Genomic DNA, 22,033 nt, shown 5'->3' with positions numbered 1-22,033 from the left:
TCATGGTGATGTCCATCTACGAGAGGAGATTTGGATCTACGTATCCTTGTAGATCGCACAGCGGGAAGCATTAAGAAACACGGTTGATGTAGTGGAACGTCTTCACGTCCCTCGAACCGTCCCATGAACCGTCCCGCGATCCGTCCCACGAACTGTCTCGCGATCTGTCCCACGATCCGTTCCGATCTAGTGCCGAACGGACGGCACCTCCACGTTCAACACACGTACAACTTGACGATGATATCGGCCTTCTTGATCCAGCAAGCAAGACGGAGAAGTAGATGAGTTGTCCGACAGCATGATGTCTCTCTGGTGGTGGTGATGATCTACTTGTGCAGCGCTCCGCCCGAGCTCCGCAGAAATCCGATCTAGAGGAAAAACTACGTGGTATAGGTTTGAGTTGCACGTGGCAAAGTTGTGTCTCAAATCAGCCCTAAACCACGAATATATATAGGAGGGAGGGGGAGGGCTAGCCTTGAGGCACAAGGCCTCAAGGGTGCGCCGGCCAAGGGAGGAGGAGGACTCCTCCTCCAATTCGGTTTGGGAAGGAGGAGTCCTCCTCTTCCTTCCCACCTCCCTCTTTCCCCTTTTTCTTTTATTTTCCTTTGGTATTTTCTTATATGGCGCCATGGACCCCTTGGGCTGACTCCGCCAGCCCACTAAGGAATTGTGGCACCACCCTAGTGCCTTGGGCTCACTCTCGGGTGGGTGGGTGGGCCCCTCCCGGTGAACTCCCGGAACCCCTTCGTCACTCCCGGTACAGTGCTGGAATTGCCCAAAACTTTCCCATGACCAAATGAAACTGTCCTATATATCAATCTTCATTTCCGGACCATTTCGGAAACCCTCGTGACATCCCTGATCTCATTCGGGACTCCGAACAACATTCAGTAACCACACATATAACTCAACTTTACTAAAACATCATTGAACCTTAAGTGTGCAGACCCTGCGGATTCGAGAACTATGTAGACATGCCCCGAGGCACTCCTCGGTTAATATCAAATAGCAGGACCTGGATGCCCATATTGGATCCTACATATTCTCCGGAGATCTTATCGGTTGAACCTCAGTGTCAAGGATTCATATAATCTCATATGTCATTCCCTTTGTCCTTCGGTATGTTACTTGCCCGAGATTTGATTGTCGGTATCCGCATACCTATTTCAATCTCGTTACTCGCAAGTCTCTTTAGTCGTTCGGTAATACAAGATCCCGTGACTTACACTTAGTCATATTGCTTGCAAGGCTTGTGTGTGATGTTGTATTACCGAGTGGGCCCCGAGATACCTCTCCGTCACACGGAGTAACAGATACCAGTCTTGATCCATACTAACTCAACGGACACCTTCGGAGATACCTATAGTGCACCTTTATAGTCACCCAGTTACGTTGCGACGTTTGATACACACAAGGTATTCCTCCGGTGCGAGTGAGTTATATGATCTCATGGTCATAGGAACAAATATTTGACACGCAGAAAACAATAGCAATAAAACGACACGATCAATATGCTACGTTCATAGTTTGGGTCTAGTCCATCACATGATTCTCCTAATGATGTGACCCAGTTATCAAGTGACAACACTTGCATATAGTCAGAAAACCTTGACTATCATTGAACAACTGACTAGCCAACTAGAGGCTTGCTAGGGACATTGTTTTGCCTATGTATCCACACATGTATCTATGTTTTCATTGAATACAATTATAGCATGAACAATAAACGATTATCACGAACAAAGAAATATAATAATAACTAATTTATTATTGCCTCTAGGGCATTTTTCCAACATATTTCCAATAGCCTCCCACTTGCACTAGAGTGAATAATCTAGTTACATTGTGATGAATCGAACACCCATAGAGTTCTCGTGGAAGAGGTTTAGTCAACGGATCTGCGACATTCAGATCCGTATGTACTTGAAAAATATCCATATCTCCATCCTGGATGTTGCTACCTCTTGAGCTTGCGTTGGTTTTTCCCTTGAAGAGGAAAGGGTGATGCATCACAGTAGTAGTAAGTATTTCCCTCAGTTTGAGAACCAAGGTATCAATCCAGTAGGAGTATCAAGATGAGGCACCAATGTACCTGCGCAAAAACAAACAAACTTGCACCCAATGCTATAAAGGGGTTGTCAATCCCTTCACGGTTATTTGCAAAGTGAGATTTGAAGGTGGAATGTGCAACAAAGTAAACTTGTGGAACTGAAAATATGATGTGAAGTAGACCCGGGGGCCATAGTGTTCACTAGAGGCTTCTCTCATGATAGCATCTATTACGATGGGTGAACGAATTACTGTCGAGCAATTGATAGAATCGCGCAAAGTCATGACGATATCTAAGTCAATGATCATACATATAGGCGTCACGCGCGAGACAAGTAGACCGATACTTTCTGCATCTACTACTATTACTCCACACATCGACCGCTATCCAGCATGCATCTAGTGTATTGAGTTCATAACAAACATAGTAACGCCTTAAGCAAGATGACATGATATAGAGGGATAGATTCATGCAATAGATATAAACCCCATCTTTTTACCCTTGATGGCAACAACACGATGCGTGCCTCGCTACCCCTTCTGTCACTAGGTGAGGACACCGCACGGTATGAACCCAAAACCAAGCACTTCTCCCATTGCAAGAATTATGGATCAAGTTGGCCAAACGAAACCCACAACTCGAAGAGAATTACAAGGATACGAAATCATGCATATAAGAGATCAGAGGAAACTCAAATAATATTCATAGATAATCTGATCATAAATCCACAATTCATCTGATCTCGACAAACACACCGCAAAAGAAGGTTACATCGGATAGATCTCCATGAAGATCATGGAGAACTTTGTGTTGAAGATCCAAGAGAGAGAAGAAGCCATCTAGCTACTAGCTATGGACCCGAAAGGTCTGTGGTGAACTACTCACGCATCATCGGAGAGACAATGGTGTTAATGAAGAAGCCCTTCGTGTCCGAATCCCCATCCCGCAGGGCACCAGAACGTGCCCCAGATGGGATCTTGCGGAGACAGAAGCTTGCGGCGGCGGAAAAGTATTTTCGTGGCTCTCTCTGGTGGTTCTGGATTTTCAGAGAATTTATAGGCGAAAGAAGTAGGGCAAAGGAGCCACGGGGGCTCCACAAGGCTACTAGGCGCCCCCCAGGCCGCGGCTAGGGGGCTTGTCACCTCCCCCGAGGTCCTTTGCCTTGGTTCTCAAGTCACCTGCGTATCTTCTGTTATGGAAAAAATTTGTCCCGCAGGTTTTAGTCCGTTTGGACTCCGTTTAATATTCTTCTCTGAAAAAGGTCAAAAACACGGAAAAAACAGAAACTAGCACTTGGCACTGAGTTAATAGGTTAGTCCCAAAAAAGATATAAAATAGCATATTCATGCATACCAAACATCCAAAGTTGACATGAAAATAGCATGGAACCATCAAAAATTATAGATACGTTGGAGACGTATCAAGCATCCCCAAGCTTAACTCCTACTCGTCCTCGAGTAGGGAAGTGATAAAGACTAAATTTTTGATGTGGAATGCTACCTAACATATTTTTCCTATGTAACTTCTTTCTTGTGACATGAATGTTCAGATCCGTAAGATTCTAAATAAGAGTTTACTATTGACATGAAAACAATAGTACTTTAAGCATACTAGCAAAGTGATCATGAACTATTGAAATAACAAGGCCCAAGAAAGTTATCCCTACAAAATCATATAGTCTGGCTATGCTCCATCATCCCCACACAACGAATTTAAATCATGCACAACCCCTGTATTGGACAAGTAATTGTTTTCGCACTCTTACTTTCTCGAACTTTTTCAACTCTCACGCAATACATGAGCGTGAGCCATGGATATAGCACTATAGGTGGAATAGAGTGTGGTGGAGGTTGTGAGGCAAAAAGGAGGAGATGGTCACATTAACTCGGCATATCAACGGGCTATGGAGATGCCCATCAATAGATATCAATGTGAATGAATAGGGATTACCATGCAACAGATGCACTAGAGCTATAAGTGTGTGAAAGCTCAAAAGGAAAACTAGTGGGTGTGCACCCAACTTGCTTGCTCACTAAGACCTAGGGCAGTTTTGAGGAAGCCCATCATTGGAATATACAAGCCAAGTTATATAATGAAAATTCCCACTAGTATATGAAAGTGACGAAACGAGAGACTCTCTATCATGAAGAACATGGTGTTATTTTGGAGCACAAGTGTGAAAAAACATAGTAGCATTGTCCCTTCTCTCTTTTTCTCTCATTTTTTCGTTTGGGCTCTTTGGCCTGTTTTTTCTCATTTTTTGGTGGGCATCTATGGCCTCATTTTTTTATTTCCTCACATGGGAAAATGCTCTAATAATGATGATCATCACAATTTTATTTACTCATAACTCAATACTTAGAACAATGATGACTCTATAGGAAATGCCTCCGAAAGTGTACCGGGATGTGCAACGATCTAGCTTAGTGTATGACGTTGAAACATCTCGCTAGCTATCTTACGATCATGCAATGGCAATATGAAAGTGACGGCACAAGTCATGAGACGGAACGGTGGGAGTTGCATGGCAATATATCTCGGAATGGCTATGAAAATGCCATAACAGGTAGGTATGGTGGGTTTGTGCACCGGCGAAAGTTGCGCGGCACTAGAGAGGCTAGAAATGGTGGAAGGTGAAAGTGCATCTATACCATGGACTCACATTAGTCATGAAGAACTCGTATACTTATTGCAAAAGTTTTATTACTAATCGAAACAAAGTGCTAAACGCATACTCCTAGGGGAAGGTTGGTAGGTGTTAACCATCGCGTGATCCCGACCGCCACACAAAGGATGACAATCAATAAATCGATTATGCTCTGACTTCCTAACATAGCGGTTCACCATACGTGCATGCTACGGGAATCACTAACTTCAACACAAGTATTTCTAGATTCACAACCCCCTACTAACATAACCCTAATATTACCATATCCATATCTCAAAATTAATTGTGAGGAATCAAACTTCTCTTTACTAATCAATGCACTTGAATATGGAAGTTTTTATCATATCCTCTTTGGATGCCTATCATATTTAGGACTACTTTCATAGCACACGCCAATTACCAAGTTACTTAGAGAGAGCACTCTCAAAAAGATATAAGTGAAGATCGAGAGTTTTTATTTCTTAAAAATATGACACCTCCGTGCTCTAAAAAGAGCTAAGGGAAGCACTAGAGCAAAGTTATCTAGCTCAAAAGATATAAGTGAAGCACATGCGAGCTAAATTGCCTAACTCAAAAGATATAAGTGAAGCTCAATGAGTATTCTAGCAAATTCACGATGAGTGCATGTCCCTCTCAAAAGGTGTACAGCAAGGATGATTGTGACAAAACAAAAAGAAAGGACTCCTATAATACACGACGCTCCAAGAAAAACACATATCATGTGGTGAATAAAAATGTAGCTCCAAGTAACGTTACCTCTTGAGCTTGCGTTGGTTTTTCCCTTGAAGAGGAAAGGGTGATGCGACACAGTAGCAATAAGTATTTCCCTCAGTTTGAGAACGAAGGTATCAATCCAGTAGGAGTATCAAGATGAGGCACCAATGTACCTGCGCAAAAAACAAACAAACTTGCACCCAACGCTATAAAGGGGTTGTCAATCCCTTCACGATTATTTGCAAAGAGAGATCTGAAGGTGGAAGGTGCAACAAAGTAAACTTGTGGAACTAAAAATATGATGTGAAGTAGACCTGGGGGCCATAGTGTTCACTAGAGGCTTCTCTCATGATAGCAAGTATTATGGTGTGTGAACGAATTACTGTCGAGCAATTGATAGAATCGCGCAAAGTCACGACGATATCTAAGGCAATGATCATACATATAGGCATCACGTCCGAGACAAGTAGACCGATACTTTCTGCATCTACTACTATTACTCCAGACATCGATCACTATCCAGCATGCATCTAGTGTATTGAGTTCATAACAAACAGAGTAACGCCTTAAGCAAGATGACATGATGTAGAGGGATAGATTCATGCAATAGATATAAACCCTATCTTTTTACGCTTGATGGCAACAACACGATGCGTGCCTCGCTACCCCTTCTGTCACTAGGTGAGGACACCGCACGGTATGAACCCAAAACCAAGCACTTCTCCCATTGCAAGAATTATGGATCAAGTTGGCCAAACGAAACCCACAACTCGAAGAGAATTACAAGGATACGAAATCATGCATATAAGAGATCAGAGGAAACTCAAATAATATTCATAGACAATCTGATCATAAATCCACAATTCATCTGATCTCGACAAACACACCGCAAAAGAAGGTTACATCGGATAGGTCTTCATGAAGATCATGGAGAACTTTGTATTGAAGATCCAAGAGAGAGAAGAAGCCATTTAGCTACTAGCTATGGACCCGAAGGTCTGTGGTGAACTACTCACGCATCATCGGAGAGGCAATGGTGTTGATGAAGAAGCCCTCCGTGTCCGAATCCCACTCCCGCAGGGCACCAGAACGTGCCCCAGATGGGATCTTGCGGAGACAGAAGCTTGCGGCGGCAGAAAAGTATTTTTGTGGCTCTCTCTGGTGGTTCTGGATTTTTTGAGAACTTATAGGCGAAATAAGTAGGGCAAAGGAGCCACGGGGGGGGGGGGGGGGGGGGGCACAAGCTTGCTAGGCGTGCCCCCCAGACGCGGCTAGGGTGCTTGTGACCTCCCCCGAGGTCCTTTGCCTTGGTTCTCAAGTCCCAAGCGTATATTCTGTTATGGAAAAGCTCCTCCCGCAGGTTTTATTTCGTTTGGACTCCGTTTAATATTCTTCTCTAAAAAAGGTCAAAAACACAGAAAAAACAGAAACTAGCACTTGGCACTGAGTTACTAGGTTAGTCCCAAAAAAGATATAAAATAGCATATTCAACCATACCAAACATCCAAAGTTGACATGAAAATAGCATGGAACCATCAAAAATTATAGATACGTTGGAGACGTATCAAGCATCCCCAAGCTTAAGTTCTGCTCATCCTCGAGTAGGGAAGTGATAAAGACTAAATTTTTGATGTGGAATGCTACCTAAATATTTGTCCTTTGTAACTTCTTTCTTGTGACATGAATGTTCAGATCCGTAAGATTCAAAATAATAGTTTACTATTAACATGAAAACAATAGTACTTCAAGCATACTAGCAAAGTGATCATGAACTTTTGAAATAACAAGGCCAAAGAAAGTTATCCCTACAAAATCATATAGTCTGGCTATGCTCCATCATCCCCACACAACGAATTTAAATCATGCACAACTCCTGTATTGGACAAGTTATTGTTTTCGCACTCTTACTTTCTCAAACTTTTTCAACTCTCACGCAATACATGAGCGTGAGCCATGGATATAGCACTATAGGTGGAATAGAGTGTGGTGGAGGTTGTGAGGCAAAAAGGAGGATATGGTCACATTGACTCAACATATCAACATGCTATGGAGATGCCCATCAATAGATATCAATGTGAATGAATAGGGATTACCATGCAACGGATGCACTAGAGCTATAAGTGTGTGAAAGCTCAAAACGAAAACTAGAGGGTGTGCACCCAACTTGCTTGCTCACGAAGACCTAGGGCAGTTTTGAGGAAGCCCATCATTGGAATATACAAGCCAAGTTATATAATGAAAATTCCCACTAGTATATGAAAGTGACAAAACGAGAGACTCTCTATCATGAAGAACATGGTGCTATTTTGGAGCACAAGTGTGGAAAAAGATAGTAGCATTGTCCCTTCTCTCTGTTTCTCTCATTTTTTTGTTTGGGCTCTTTGGCCTCTTTTTTTCTCATTTTTTTGGTGGGCATCTTTGGCCTCTTTTTTTTATTTCCTCACATGGGACAATGCTATAATAATGATGATCATCACAATTTTATTTACTCACAACTCAATACTTAGAACAATGATGACTCTATAGGAAATGCCTCCGACAGTGTACCGGGATGTGCAACAATCTAGCTTAGCGTATGACGTTGAAACATCTCGCTAGCTATCTTACGATCATGCAATGGCAATATGAAAGTGACGACACAAGTCATGAGACGGAACGATGGGAGTTGCATGGCAATATATCTCGGAATGGCTATGAAAATGCCATAATGGGTAGGTATGGTGGCTATTTTGAGGAAGGTATATGGTGGGTTTGTGCACCGACGAAAGTTGCACGACACTAGAGAGGCTAGCAATGGTGGAAAGTGAAAGTGCATCTATACCATGGACTCACATTAGTCATGAAGAACTCATATACTTATTGAAAAAGTTTTATTAGTAATGGAAACAAAGTGCTAAATGCATACTCCTAGGGGAAGGGTTGGTAGGTGTTAACCATCGCGCGATCCCAACCGCCACACAAAGGATGACAATCAATAAATCGATTATGCTCCGACTTCCTAACATAGCGGTTCACCATACGTGCATGCTACGGGAATCACTAACTTCAACACAAGTATTTATAGATTCACAACACCCTACTAACATAACTCTAATATTACCATATCCATATCTCAAAACTAATTGTGAGGAATCAAACTTCTCTATACTAATCAATGCACTTGAATATGGAAGTTTTTATCATATCCTCTTTGGATGCCTATCATATTTAGGACTACTTTCATAGCACAAGCCAATTACCAAGTTACTTAGTGAGAGCACTCTCAAAAAGATATAAGTGAAGATCGAGAGTTTTTATTTCTTCAAAATATGACACGGCCGTGCTCTAAAATGAGCTAAGGGAAGCACTAGAGCAAAATTATCTAGCTCAAAAGATATAAGTGAAGCACATGCGAGCTAAATTGCCTAACTCAAAAGATATAAGTGAAGCTCAATGAGTATTCTAGCAAATTCACGATGAGTGCATGTACCTCTCAAAAGGTGTGCAACAAGGATGACTGTGACAAAACAAAAAGAAAGGACTCCTATAATACACGATGCTCCAAGCAAAACACATATCATGTGGTGAATAAAAATGTAGCTCCAAGTAACATTACCTCTTGATCTTGCGTTGGTTTTTCCCTTGAAGAGGAAAGGGTTATGCAGCATAGTAGTAGTAAGTATTTCCCTCGGTTTGAGAACCAAGGTATCAATCCAGTAGGAGTATCAAGATGAGGCACCAATGTACCTGCGCAAAAACAAACAAACTTGCACCCAACGCTATAAAGGGGTTGTCAATCCCTTCACGGTTATTTGCAAAGTGAGATCTGAAGGTGGAATGTGCAACAAAGTAAACTTGTGGAACTGAAAATATGATGTGAAGTAGACCCGAGGGCCATGGTGTTCACTAGAGGCTTCTCTCATGATAGCAAGTATTACGGTGGGTGAACGAATTACTGTCGAGCAATTGATAGAATCGCGCAAAGTCATGACGATATCTAAGGCAATGATCATAGATATAGGCATCACGTCCGAGACAAGTAGACCGATACTTTCTGCATCTACTACTATTACTCCACACATCGACCGATATCCAGCATGCATCTAGTGTATTGAGTTCATAACAAACAGAGTAACGCCTTAAGCAAGATGACATGATGTAGAGGGATAGATTCATGCAATGGATATAAACCCCATCTTTTTACCCTTGATGGCAACAACACGATGCGTGCCTCACTACCCCTTCTGTCAGTAGGTGAGGACACCACACGGTATAAACCCAAAACCAAGCACTTCTCCCATTGCAAGAATTATGGATCAAGTTGGCCAAAGAAACCCACAACTTGAAGAGAATTACAAGGATACGAAATCATCCATATAAGAGATCAGAGGAAACTCAAATAATATTCATGGATAATCTGATCATAAATCCACAATTCATCGGATCTCGACAAACACACCGCAAAAGAAGGTTACATCGGATAGATCTCCATGAAGATCATGGAGAACTTTGTATTGAAGATCCAAGAGAGAGAAGAAGCCATCTAGCTACTAGCTATGGACCCAAAGGTCTGTGGTGAACTACTCACGCATCATCGGAGAGGCAATGGTGTTGATGAAGAAGCCCTCCGTGTCCGAATCCCCCTCCCGCAGGGCACCAGAACGTGCCCCAGATGGGATCTTGCGGAGATAGGAGCTTGCGGCGGCGGAAAAGTATTTTCGTGTCTCTCTCTCGTGGTTCCGGATTTTTAGAGAATTTATAGGTGAAAGAAGTAGGGCAAAGGAGCCACGGGGGCCCACAAGCCTGCTAGGCGCCCCCCCCCACAGGACGCCGCTAGGGGGCTTGTGACCTCCCCCGAGGTCCTTTGCCTTGGTTCTCAAGTCCCCTGCGTATCTTCTGTTACGGAAAAAATCCTCCCACAGGTTTTATTCCGTTTGGACTCCGTTTAATATTCTTCTCTGAAAAAGGTCAAAAACACAAAAAAACAGAAACTGGCACTTGGCACTAAGTTAGTAGGTCAGTCCCAAAAAAGATAGAAAATAACATATTCATGCATACAAAACATCCAAAGTTGACATAAAAATAACATGGAACCATCCAAAATTATAGATACGTTGGAGACGTATCAGATGTATCCGCAAATGGAGTTGAAGCTGCGCTTGATGTGCTTGGTCTTCTTGTGAAACCTGGGCTCCTTGGCAATGGCAAAAGCTCTAATGTTGTCACAGAAGAGAGTCATGAGGGCCGACGCACTAGAAATCACTCCTAGGTCAGTGATGAACTCCTTCATCCAGACTCCTTCGTGTGTTGCTTCCGAAGTAGCTATGTACCCCCCTCACATGTAGATGCCACCATGACGCTTTCCTTGCAACTGCACCAGCTGACTGCCCCACCATTCAAATTATACATGTATCCGGTTTGTGACTTGGAGTCATCCGGATCTGTGTCGAAGCTAGCATCGACGTAACCCTTTACGACGAGCTCTTCGGCACCTCCATAAACGATAAACATATCTTTAGTCCTTTTCAGGTACTTAAGGATATTCTTGACCGATGTCCAGTGATCCACTCCTGGATCACTTTGGTACCTCCCTACCAAACTTATGGCAAGTTTCACATCAGGTCTGGTACACAGCATGGCATACATGATAGAGCCTATGTCTGAAGCATAGGGGACGGTACTCAACTTTTCTCTATCTTCTGTCGTGGTCGGGAGTTGAGCTGTGCTCAACCTCACACCTTGTAATACAGGCAAGAACCCCTTCTTGGCCTTATCCATATTGAACTTCTTCAATATCTTGTCAAGGTATGTGCTTTGTGAAAGACCTATGAGGCGTCTCGATCTATCTCTATAGATCTTGATGCCTAATATGTAAGCAGCTTCTCCAAGGTCCATCATTGAAAAACACTTATTGAAATAGGCCTTTATGCTTTCCAAAAGTTCTATACCATTTCCAATCAATAATATGTTAACCAAATATAATATGAGAAATGCTATAGAGCTCCCACTCACTTTCTTGTAAATACAGGCTACTCCATAAGTCTGTACAAACCCAAACGCTTTGATTACCTCATCAAAGAGAATGTTCCAACTCCGAGATGCTTGCACCAGCCCATAGATGGAGTGCTGGAGCTTGCATACCTTGTCAGCATTATTAGGATCGACAAAACCTTCCGGCTGTATCATATACAATTCTTCCTTAAGAAAGCCGTTAAGGAATGCCGTTTTGACGTCCATTTGCGAGGTCTCATAATCATAAAATGCGACAACTGCTAACATGATGCAGACGGACTTCAACATCGCTACGGGTGAGAAAGTCTCGTCGTTGTCAATTCCTTGAACTTGTCGATAACCCTTAGCGACAAGTCGAGCCTTATAAATGGTCATATTACCATCCGCGTCAGTCTTCATCTTAAAGATCCATTTATTTTCTATGGCTCGCCGATCATTGGGAAGTCCACAAAGTCCATACTTTATTCTCATACATGGATCCTATCTTGAATTTCATGGCTTCAAGCCATCTGTTGGAATCCGGGCCCGCCATCGCTTCTTCATAGTTCGAAGGTTCAATGTTGTCCAACAACACGATTTCCATGACAGGATTGTTGTACCACTCTGGTGCAGAGTGTGTCCTGTGGACCTTCGAGGTTCAGTAGAAACTTGATCTGAAGATTCATGATCATCATCATCTAGTCGATGCAGGCACCAAGGAAACATTTTCTTGCGCTGCGCTACTCTCATGTTTGAGAGGAGGTACAATTACCTCATCAAGTTCTACTTTCCTCCCACTTACTTCTTTCGAGAGAAACTCTTTCTCTAGAAAGGATCCATTCTTGGCAACAAAGATTTTGCCTTCGGATCTAAGATAGAAGGTATACCAATAGTTTCCTTAGGGTATCCTATGAAGACACATTTTTCCACTTTGGGTTCAAGCTTGTCAGATTGAAGTTTCTTCACATAAGCATCGCAGCCCCAAACTTTCAAAAACGACAACTTAGGTTTCTTTCCAAACCATAATTCATAAGGTGTTGTCTCAACGGATTTTGGACGGTGCCCTATTTAAAGTGAATGCGGCAGTTTCCAATGCATATCCCCAAAATGATAGCCGTAAATCAGTAAGAGACATTATAGATCGCGCCATATCTAATAGAGTGCGATTACGACGTTCGTACACACCATTATGCTAAGGTGTGCCACGCAGCGTGAGTTCTGAAACAATTCCACATTTTCTTAAGTGTGTGGCAAACTCGTGAATTAAATATTCTCCTCCACATTCAGATCGCAAGAACTTTATTTTCTTGTCACGTTGATTCTCTACCTCACTCTGGAATTCCTTCAACTTTTCAAAAGTTTGAGACTTGTGATTCATTAAGTAGACATACCCATATCTGCTTAAGTCATTAGTGAGGGTGAGAACATAACGATAGCCACCGTGAGCCTCAACGCTCATTGGACCGCATACATTGGTATGTATCATTTCCAACAAGTTGGTTGCTCGCTCCATTGTTCCGGAGAACGGAGTCTTAGTGATCTTGCCCATGAGGCACAGTTCGCATGTGTCAAATGATTCAAAATCAAGAGACTTCAAAAGTCCATCTGTATGGAGTTTCTTCATGCGCTTGACACCGATATGACCAAGGCGGCAGTGCCACAAGTATGTGGGATTATCATTATCAACCTTAGATCTTTTGGTACTCATACTATGAATATGTGTAACATCACATTCGAGATTCATCAAGAATAGACCATTGACCAGCGGGGCATGACCATAAAATATATCACTCATATAAATGGAACAACCATTATTCTCAGATTTAAATAAGTAGCCATCTCGCATTAAACGATTTCCAGATAGAATGTTCATGCTCAAAGCTGGTACTAAATAACAATTATTGAGGTTTAAAACTAATCCCGAAGGTAGATGTAGAGGTAGCATGCCGACAATGATCACATCGACCTCGGAACCATTCCCGACGTGCATCGTCACCTCGTCCTTTGCCACTCTTATCTTATTCCAGAGTTCCTGTTTTGAGTTGCAAATGTGAGGAACATCACCGGTATAAAATACCCAGGAGCTACTACGAGCGCTGGTAAGGTACACATCAATGACATGTATATCATATATACCGTTGACGATGCCGGCCTTCTTATCCGCTAAGTACTTGGGGCAGTTCCCCTTCCAGTGTCTGGTTCCCTTGCAATAATAGCACTGAGTCTCAGGCTTGGGTCCTTTCTTTGGCTTCTTCCCGGCAACTGGTTTACCATGCGCGGCAACTGCTTTGCCATCCTTCTTGAAGTTCTTTTTACCCTTGCCTTTCTTGAAACCGGTGGTCTTATTCACCATCAACACTTGTTCTTTATTGATTTCTACCTCCGCTGATTTCAGCATTGAATACAACTCGAGAATGGTCTTTTCCATCCCTTGCATGTTGTACTTCATCACAAAGCCCTTACAGCTAGGTGGAAGCGACTGGCGGATTCTGTCAATAACCGCGCCATCCGAAAGGTCAACTCTCAGTTGAGACAAGTGGTTGTGCAACCCAGACATTCCGAGTATGTGCTCGCTGATAGACCCATTCTCCTCCACCTTACAACTGAAGAACTTGTCGGAGACTTCTTATCTCTCGACCCGGGCATGAGCTTGGAAAACTAGTTTAAGCTCTTGGAACATCTCATATGCTCCATGTTGCTCAAAATGCCTTTGAAGCCCCGGTTCTAAACTGTAAAGCACGGCGCACTGAACCAAAGAGTAGTCATCACTACGCGACTGCCAGGCATTCATAATGTCTTCGCCTGCCACGGGAACGGGAGGGTCTCCTAGCGGTGCATCAAGGACATATGCGTTCTTGGAAGCAACGAGGATGAGCCTCACATTACGAGCCAAGTCCGCATAGTTGCTACCATCGTCTTTCAGTTTGATTTTCTCTAGGAACGCGTTGAAGTTCAGTGGGACATGTTGATACGTCTCCATCGTATCTACTTTTCCAAACTCTTTTGTCCTTGTTTTGGACTCTAATTTGCATGATTTGAATGGAACTAACCCAGACTGACGCTGTTTTCAGCAGAATTGCCATGGTGTTGTTTTTGCGCAGAAATAAAAGTTCTCGGATTGACCTGGAAATTTACGAGAATTTTTTGTGGAATATATAAAAAATACTGGCGCAAGAATTACATGGAGACGCGGAGCCAGGAGCCCACAAGCCCAGGAGGCGCGGCCCCCCTGGCCGCGCGTGGCAGGCTTGTGTGGCCCTCATGGCTCCGCAGCCTCCAACTCTAGCTCTATATATTCTCTCTCGCCCAAAAAAAATTAAGAGAGAAGAGTTCATCCTGTTTCACGATACGAAGCCGCCGCCACCACCTGTTCTTCGAATGGAGGGCAGATCTGGAGTCCGTTCTCGGCTCCAGAGAGGGGAAATCGACGTCGTCGTCATCACCAACCATCCTTCATCGCCAATTCCATGATGCTCTTTATCGTTCGTGAGTAATCTCATCGTAGGCTTGCTGGACGGTGATGGGTTGGATGAGATCTATCATGTAATCGAGTTAGTTTTGATGGGGTTTGATCCCTAGTATCCACTATGTTCTAAGATTGATGTTGCTACTACTTTGCTATGCTTAATGGTTGTCACTACGGCCCGAGTGCCATGATTTCAGATCTGAACCTATTATGTTTTCATCAATATATGTGTGTTCTTGATCCTATCTTGCAAGTTGTAGTCACCTACTATGTGTTATGACTCGGCAACCGCGGAGTGGCAATAGCCGGAACCACTCCCGGAGATGACCATAGTATGAGGAGTTCATGTATTCACTATGTGCTAATGCTTTGTTTCGGTTCTCTATTAAAAGGAGACCATAATATCCCTGAGTTTCCATTAGGACCCCGCTACCATAGGAGGGATGGACAATAGATGTCATGCAAGTTCTTTTCCATAAGCACGTATGACTAAATACGGAATACATGCCTACATTACATTGACGAAGTGGAGCTAGTTACATATCTCCCCATGTTATAACTGTTACGTGAGGAATGTCATTCGACATAATTATCCATCAGCGATCCAATGCCTACGAGATTTTCCTACTGGTCCTTGCTAACTTACTTTACCGCTACTTCTATCACTACTGTTACTGTTACCGCTACTGCTGTCACTACTTTGCTACTGAAACTTTGCTGCAGATACTAAGTCTTTCAGGTGTGGTTGAATTGACAACTCAACTTCTAATACTCGAGAATATTCTTTGGCTTCCCCTTGTGTCGAATCAACAAATTTGGGTTGAATACTCTACCCTCGAAAACTGTTGCGATCCCCTATACTTGTGGGTTATCAAGACCTTTTTCTGGCGCCGTTGCCGGGGAAGCATAGCTCTATTCTCTAAGTCACTTGGGATTTACGTCTGTTGATCACTATGAGGAATCCGAGAGATCCAAAAACTAAAGTCTTGCTCTCAACTACGAGGACAGGTAAGGAACTGTCATCTAGCTCTGCACTTGATTCACCTTCAGTTATGAGTAAATTTGTGACACCACCACCTACTAGTAATCCTGATATGTCGCCTGTGCTTGATGATGCTACTTCTGCTATCCATGATACTTATGATGATGCTTTGCTTGATAATGATTTGCCACTGGGTGCATTTCTTGATGCACAAATTGCTAGAGTTACTGCTGAATGTGATGATACTTCTGAAACTGATAAAATTGTTGAAGTAGAACGTGCTGTTACACCTGTTAGACCTAGCTCTCCTAGATATGAATTGTCTGATATACCTAAGGGTTATGTTATGGAGGGAGAGGTAGCTGAAGACTTTCTTGCTTGTAAGGATAGCTATGATCTTGAGAATTTATTGCGCAAGTGGAAAGAAAAATCTCTAAATGCTAGAATGAAATACGATCCTAAGTTTGCTACTTCACCTATCTTTGTTACCGATAAGGATTATGAATTCTCTGTCGATCCTGAGTTAATCACTTTGGTTAAATCTGATCATTTTCATCGTTATGAGTCTGAAACGGTTGTAGCACATCTTACTAAAGTGAATGATATAGCCACCATATTCACGGATGAGGAAAAAATTCACCATTACTATATCCTTTAGTTGTTTCCTTTCTCACTAAAGGGTGATGTTAAGACTTGGTTTACTTCTCTTGCTCCTGGTTGTGTGCGTAGTCCCCAGGATATGATCTACTACTTCTCTGAGAAATATTTTCCTGCCCATAAGAAACAAGCTGCCTTGCAGTATATATATAACTTTGTGCAAGTTGAAGAAGAGAGGCTCCCACAAGCTTGGGGGAGGCTTGTCCAGCTACTTAATGCTTTGCCTGATAACCCTCTTGAGAAAAATGAAATACTTGATATCTTTTATAATGGACTAACCGATGCTTCTAGGGACCGCCTAGATAGTTGTGCTGGTTGTGTTTTCAGGGAACGAATTGTGGAACAAGCTGAAATTCTATTGAATAATATCTTGAGCAATGATAATGCTTGGACTATCCCCGAACCACCTCCGAAGCCAACTCCGAAGAAAAGAGGCATTCTATTCCTCAGTCCTAAAGATATGGAAGAAGACAAGAAATCTATGCAAGAGAAAGGTATTAAATCTGAAGATGTTAAGAATCTACCCCCTATCGAAGAAGTACATGGTCTTGATAACCCGACACAGGTATTAGAGGTAAATTCTCTTCGTAGATTCAATGAGAGTGATATTCCTGATGATAAACCTGCTAGCTTGTGCTTAGATGAATTTGATAACTTTGTTGCCAAACAACGAAGTTTCAGTAATTATGTTAGCACACAATTGAGACAAAATGCTCGTATGATTGATCATATAAGTGCTTGTGTGGATAGAAATGTCAATGATCTTAAGCTTTTGAGTAAACATGCCTCTATGGTCACTACTCAAGTAGAACAAGTACTTAAGGCTCAAAATGACTTTCTCAATGAGCTGAATGACAATTCTGTTAGAGTTGTCACTAGAGGTGGTAGAATGACTCACGAACCTTTGTATCCTGAAGGCCATCCTAAGAGAATTGAATAAGATTCTCGAGGAGTTAACACTGATGCACCTAGTCATCCTGGGAATAGGAAGAAAAAGAAAGATGATAGGAACTTGCATGCTAGCAAACCCGCTGCTGTTACACTAGAGAATCCAAATGATGTCTCTGTTTCTGATGCCGAAACACAATCTGGTGATGAACATGAGCCTAGTGATAATATTGATAGTGGTGTTCACGATGATGCTCAACCTAGTAATGATAAGGATGTGGAGATTGAACCTGTTGTTGATCCTGATAACCCACAACCTAAGAACAAGAGATACGATAAGAATGACTTTATTGCTAGGAAGCATGGTAAAGAAATAGAATCATGGGTTCAGAAATCCATGCCCTTTCTTCCCAAACCATCCAAGAAAAAGGATTATGAGGATTTTGAGCGCTTTGTTGAAATGATTAGACCTGTCTTTTTGCAAATGTGTTTGACAGATATGCTCAAAATGTCTCCTTACGCTAAGTGCATGAAAGATATTGTGACTAATAAAAGGAAGATACTTGAGGTTGAGATTTCCACCATGCTTGCTAATTAGACCTTCAAGGGTGGGACTCCTAAGAAACTAGGTGATCCTGGAGTGCCCACTATACCTTGCTCCATTAAAGGAAATTATGTTACAACTGCTTTATGCGATCTTGGAGCTGGTGTTAGTGTTATGCCTCTCTCTTTATATCGGAGACTTGAATTAGATAAGTTGACACCTACTGAAATGTCTTTGCAAATGGCTGACAAATCAACTGCTTTTCCTATCGGCATTTGCATGGATGTGCCTATTGTGGTTGCTAGCGTTACTATCTTAGCGGACTTTGTTATTTTGGATATTCCCGAGGATGATGCCATGGTGGTCATCCTTGGAAGACCCTTTTTAAACACTGTAGGGGCTGTTATTGATTGCAACAAAGGCAATGTGACTTTCCATGTTAATGGTAATGAGCATACGGTGCCCTTTTCGAAGAAACAATATCGAGTTCATTGCATCAATGCTATTGAGAAATCTTCATCAATTCTTATTGGAAGCTTTGAATGCCCTATACCTACTGTCAAGATAAAGTATGATTTACATGTTGGGGATATGTGATAACCCACAAGTATAGGGGATCACAATAGTTTTCGAGGGTAGAGTATTCAACCCAAATTTGTTGATTCGACACAAGGGGAAGCCAAAGAATATTCTCGAGTATTAGCAGTTGAGTTTTCAATTCAACCACACCTGAAAGACTTAGTATCTGCATCAAAGTTTTAGTAGCACAGTAGTGTGATAGCAACGGTAGCAATGGTAAGAGTAGCAACAGTGACAACAGTAGCGGTAAAGTAACATAGCAAGGACGAGCAGGAAACACTCGTAGGCTTTGGACTGGTGATGGATAATTATGCAAGATGATATTCATCATGTAACCGTTATAACATGGGGAGATATGTAACTAGCTCCAGTTCGTCAATGTAATGTAGGCATGCATTCCGTATATAATCATACGTGCTTCTGGAAAAGAACTTGCATGACATCTATTGTCCATCTCTCCCGTGGCAGCGGGGTCCTAATGGAAACTCAGGGATATTAAGGGTCTCCTTTTAATAGAGAACCGGAACAAAGCATTAGCACTTAGTGAATACATGAACTCCTCATACTATGGTCATCTCCGGGAGTGATTCCGGTTATTGTCACTCCGGGGCTGCCGGGTCGTAACACATAGTAGGTGACTACAACTTGCAAGATAGGATCAAGAACACACATATATTGATGAAAACATAATAGGTTCAGATCTGAAATCATGGCACTCGTGATCTACTGACAAGCATTAAGCAAAGCAAAGTAGTAGCAACATCAATCTCAGAACATAGTGGATACTAGGGATCAATCCCCATCAAAACTAACTCCATTACATGATAGATCTCATCCAACCCATCACCGTCCAGCAAGCCCATGATGAGATTACTCACGAATGGTGAAGAGGATAATGGAATTGGCGATGAAGGATGGTTGGTGATGATGAAGGCGTCGATTCCCCCTCTCCGGAGCCCAGAACGGACTCCAGATCTGCCCTCCAGAGGAAGAACAGGTGGTGGCCGCGGCTCCGTATCGTAAAACGCGATGAACTCTTCTCCTTGATTTTTTCTGGTCGAAAGAGAATATATAGAGCTGGAATTGGAGGTTGCGGAGCCACGAGGGGCTCACAAGCCTGCGAGGCCCGACCAGGGGGGGTAGGCCTGGTGGGCTTCTAAGCTCCTAGCTCCGTCCCTCCAGGTGATTCTTGAGCCAGTATTTTTTTATATATTCCACAAAAATCCTCGTAAATTTCCAGGTCATTCCAAGAACTTTTATTTCTGCGCAAAAACAACACCATGGCAATTCTGCTGAAAACATCGTTAGTCCGGGTTACTTCTATTCAAATCATATAAATTAGAGACCAAAACAAGGGCAAAAGAGTTTGGAAAAGTAGATACGATGGAGACGTATCAACTCCCCAAAGCTTAAAGCCTTGCTTGTCCTCAAGCTATTCAGTTGACAAACTGAAAGAGACAAAAGAAAAACTTTTATGAACTCTGTTTGATCTTGTTGTTGTAATTATGTCTAACTCATATTCAGATTTTCAGCAAGACCATAAGCTAACCACATAAGCAATGACATTTAGGTCTCAAGATGTACTCATATCAATGGCATAATCAACTAGCGAGCAATAATAATAAGTTTCAAACGTAAACACTTCAATCAAAACAATCATGAAGCAATATGTACAGGTGGTATCTCGCTAGCTCTTTGTGAGACCGCAAAACATAAATGCAGAGCACCTTCAAAGACCAAGGGCTGACTTAACATTGTAATTCATGGCAAAGAAGATCAAGTCACAATCATACTCAATATCAATTAATAGCAAAGGATGAAAATGATACATGTGCTCTCTAATTGGTGCCTTTTATAAGAAGAGGATGACTCAATAGAGACATAAATAGATAGACCCTTCGCAGAGGGAAGCATTGATTTGAAGAGGTGCCAGAGCTCAAGCTTTTAAAACAAAGATAAATAATTTTCGGTGGTACGCTTTCATTGTCAACGCAATGACCAAGAGTTTTCACCATCTTCCATGCTACACATACTATAGGCGGTTCCCAAACAGAAAAGTAAAGTTTTGACTCCCCCACGACCGATCAATCACACTCCATGACTAGCCAAATCCTCGGGTGTCGTCCATACCAACAACAATCCAGGGGGAGTTTTGTTTGCAATTATCTTTTCGCTTTGAGCATGGAACTAGGCATTCCAATTACCGACCCCTTTCTCATGAGTGATAGTGAATAAACACGTATCGAGGATAACACGCCTAGCATGGAAGATACTGACCGCCCCTCGTCACCACATGAGCGGTTCGGGCATACAAAACAGATTATTACATGAAGATTTAGAGAGTGGCACATGCAAATTTACTTGGAACGGCAGGTAGATACCGTGTATAGGTAGGTATGGTGGACTCATATGGAACAACTTTGGGTTTATGGAAGTGGATGCACAAGCAGTATTCCCGCTTAGTACAGGTGAAGGCTAGCAAAAGGCTGGGAAGCGACCAACTAGAGAGCGACAACAGTCATCAATATGCATTGAAATTAACCAACATTGAGTGCAAGCATGAGTAGGATATAAATCACCATGAACATGAATATCATAGAGGCTATGTTGATTTTGTTTCAACTACATGCGTGAACATGTGCCAAGTCAAGCCACTTGAATCACTCGAAGGAGGATACCATCCTATCATACTACATCATAATCATCCTGAAATTCATGTTGGCATCCAAGACAAACCATTATAAGCTCCTAGCTAATTAAGCATGGCATCAGAAACTATGATCTCTAAGTTGTCATTGCAAACATGTTTCTCTCATAACAAAGCTGAATTAAGAATGATGAGCTAGTCATATTTACAAAAAACAAAATAGGCCGAGTTCATACCAGCTTTTCCAGGCTCAGTCACTTCATCATATATCGTCATTATTTCCTTTCACTTGCACGACCGAATGATGTGAATCATAATGACAGTGTTCGTGCATTGGACTAAGCTGGAATCTGCAGGCAAACACAGAGGAGAAGACAAAGTAATATGGCTCTTTGACGGATAAACAAATATGCATGTGAGAGCCACTAAACATTTTAACCATGGCCTTCTACCTTGACCCAAAGAAAAAGAAAACTATTTACACGGGAAAGCTCCCAACAAGCAAAAGAAGAATGGGGAATCTTTTTAGGTTTTATTTTTAAAACACCACTAAGCAAGCAGAAAAGTAAACTTACAACTAATTTTTTTGTTTTTCTCAATTTAAACAAAAACACGAGAAGAAAGCGAGAAAAAGAAATAAACTTGCCTGGATGATACAATGGCAAGGTGTGAACACCGACTAACAAAGTGAAAGTGTAAGCAAGAATATAAAGGCGGTGAGAAACACGTACCCCCCCAAGCTTAGGCTTTTGGCCTAAGTTGGTCTACTCCCACGGCTGGTCCGGGCGATATCCAAAATCATGATGGGGGTTGTACGGGATCGCGGCAGCTACCGCCTGAATAGCTGCCTCACGGAGGTGAGCAGCCT

This window comes from Hordeum vulgare, chromosome 4H, assembly GCF_904849725.1.
Source record: "Hordeum vulgare subsp. vulgare chromosome 4H, MorexV3_pseudomolecules_assembly, whole genome shotgun sequence".
Lineage (NCBI taxonomy): Eukaryota > Viridiplantae > Streptophyta > Magnoliopsida > Poales > Poaceae > Hordeum > Hordeum vulgare.
This window is presented reverse-complemented; position numbering follows the sequence as displayed.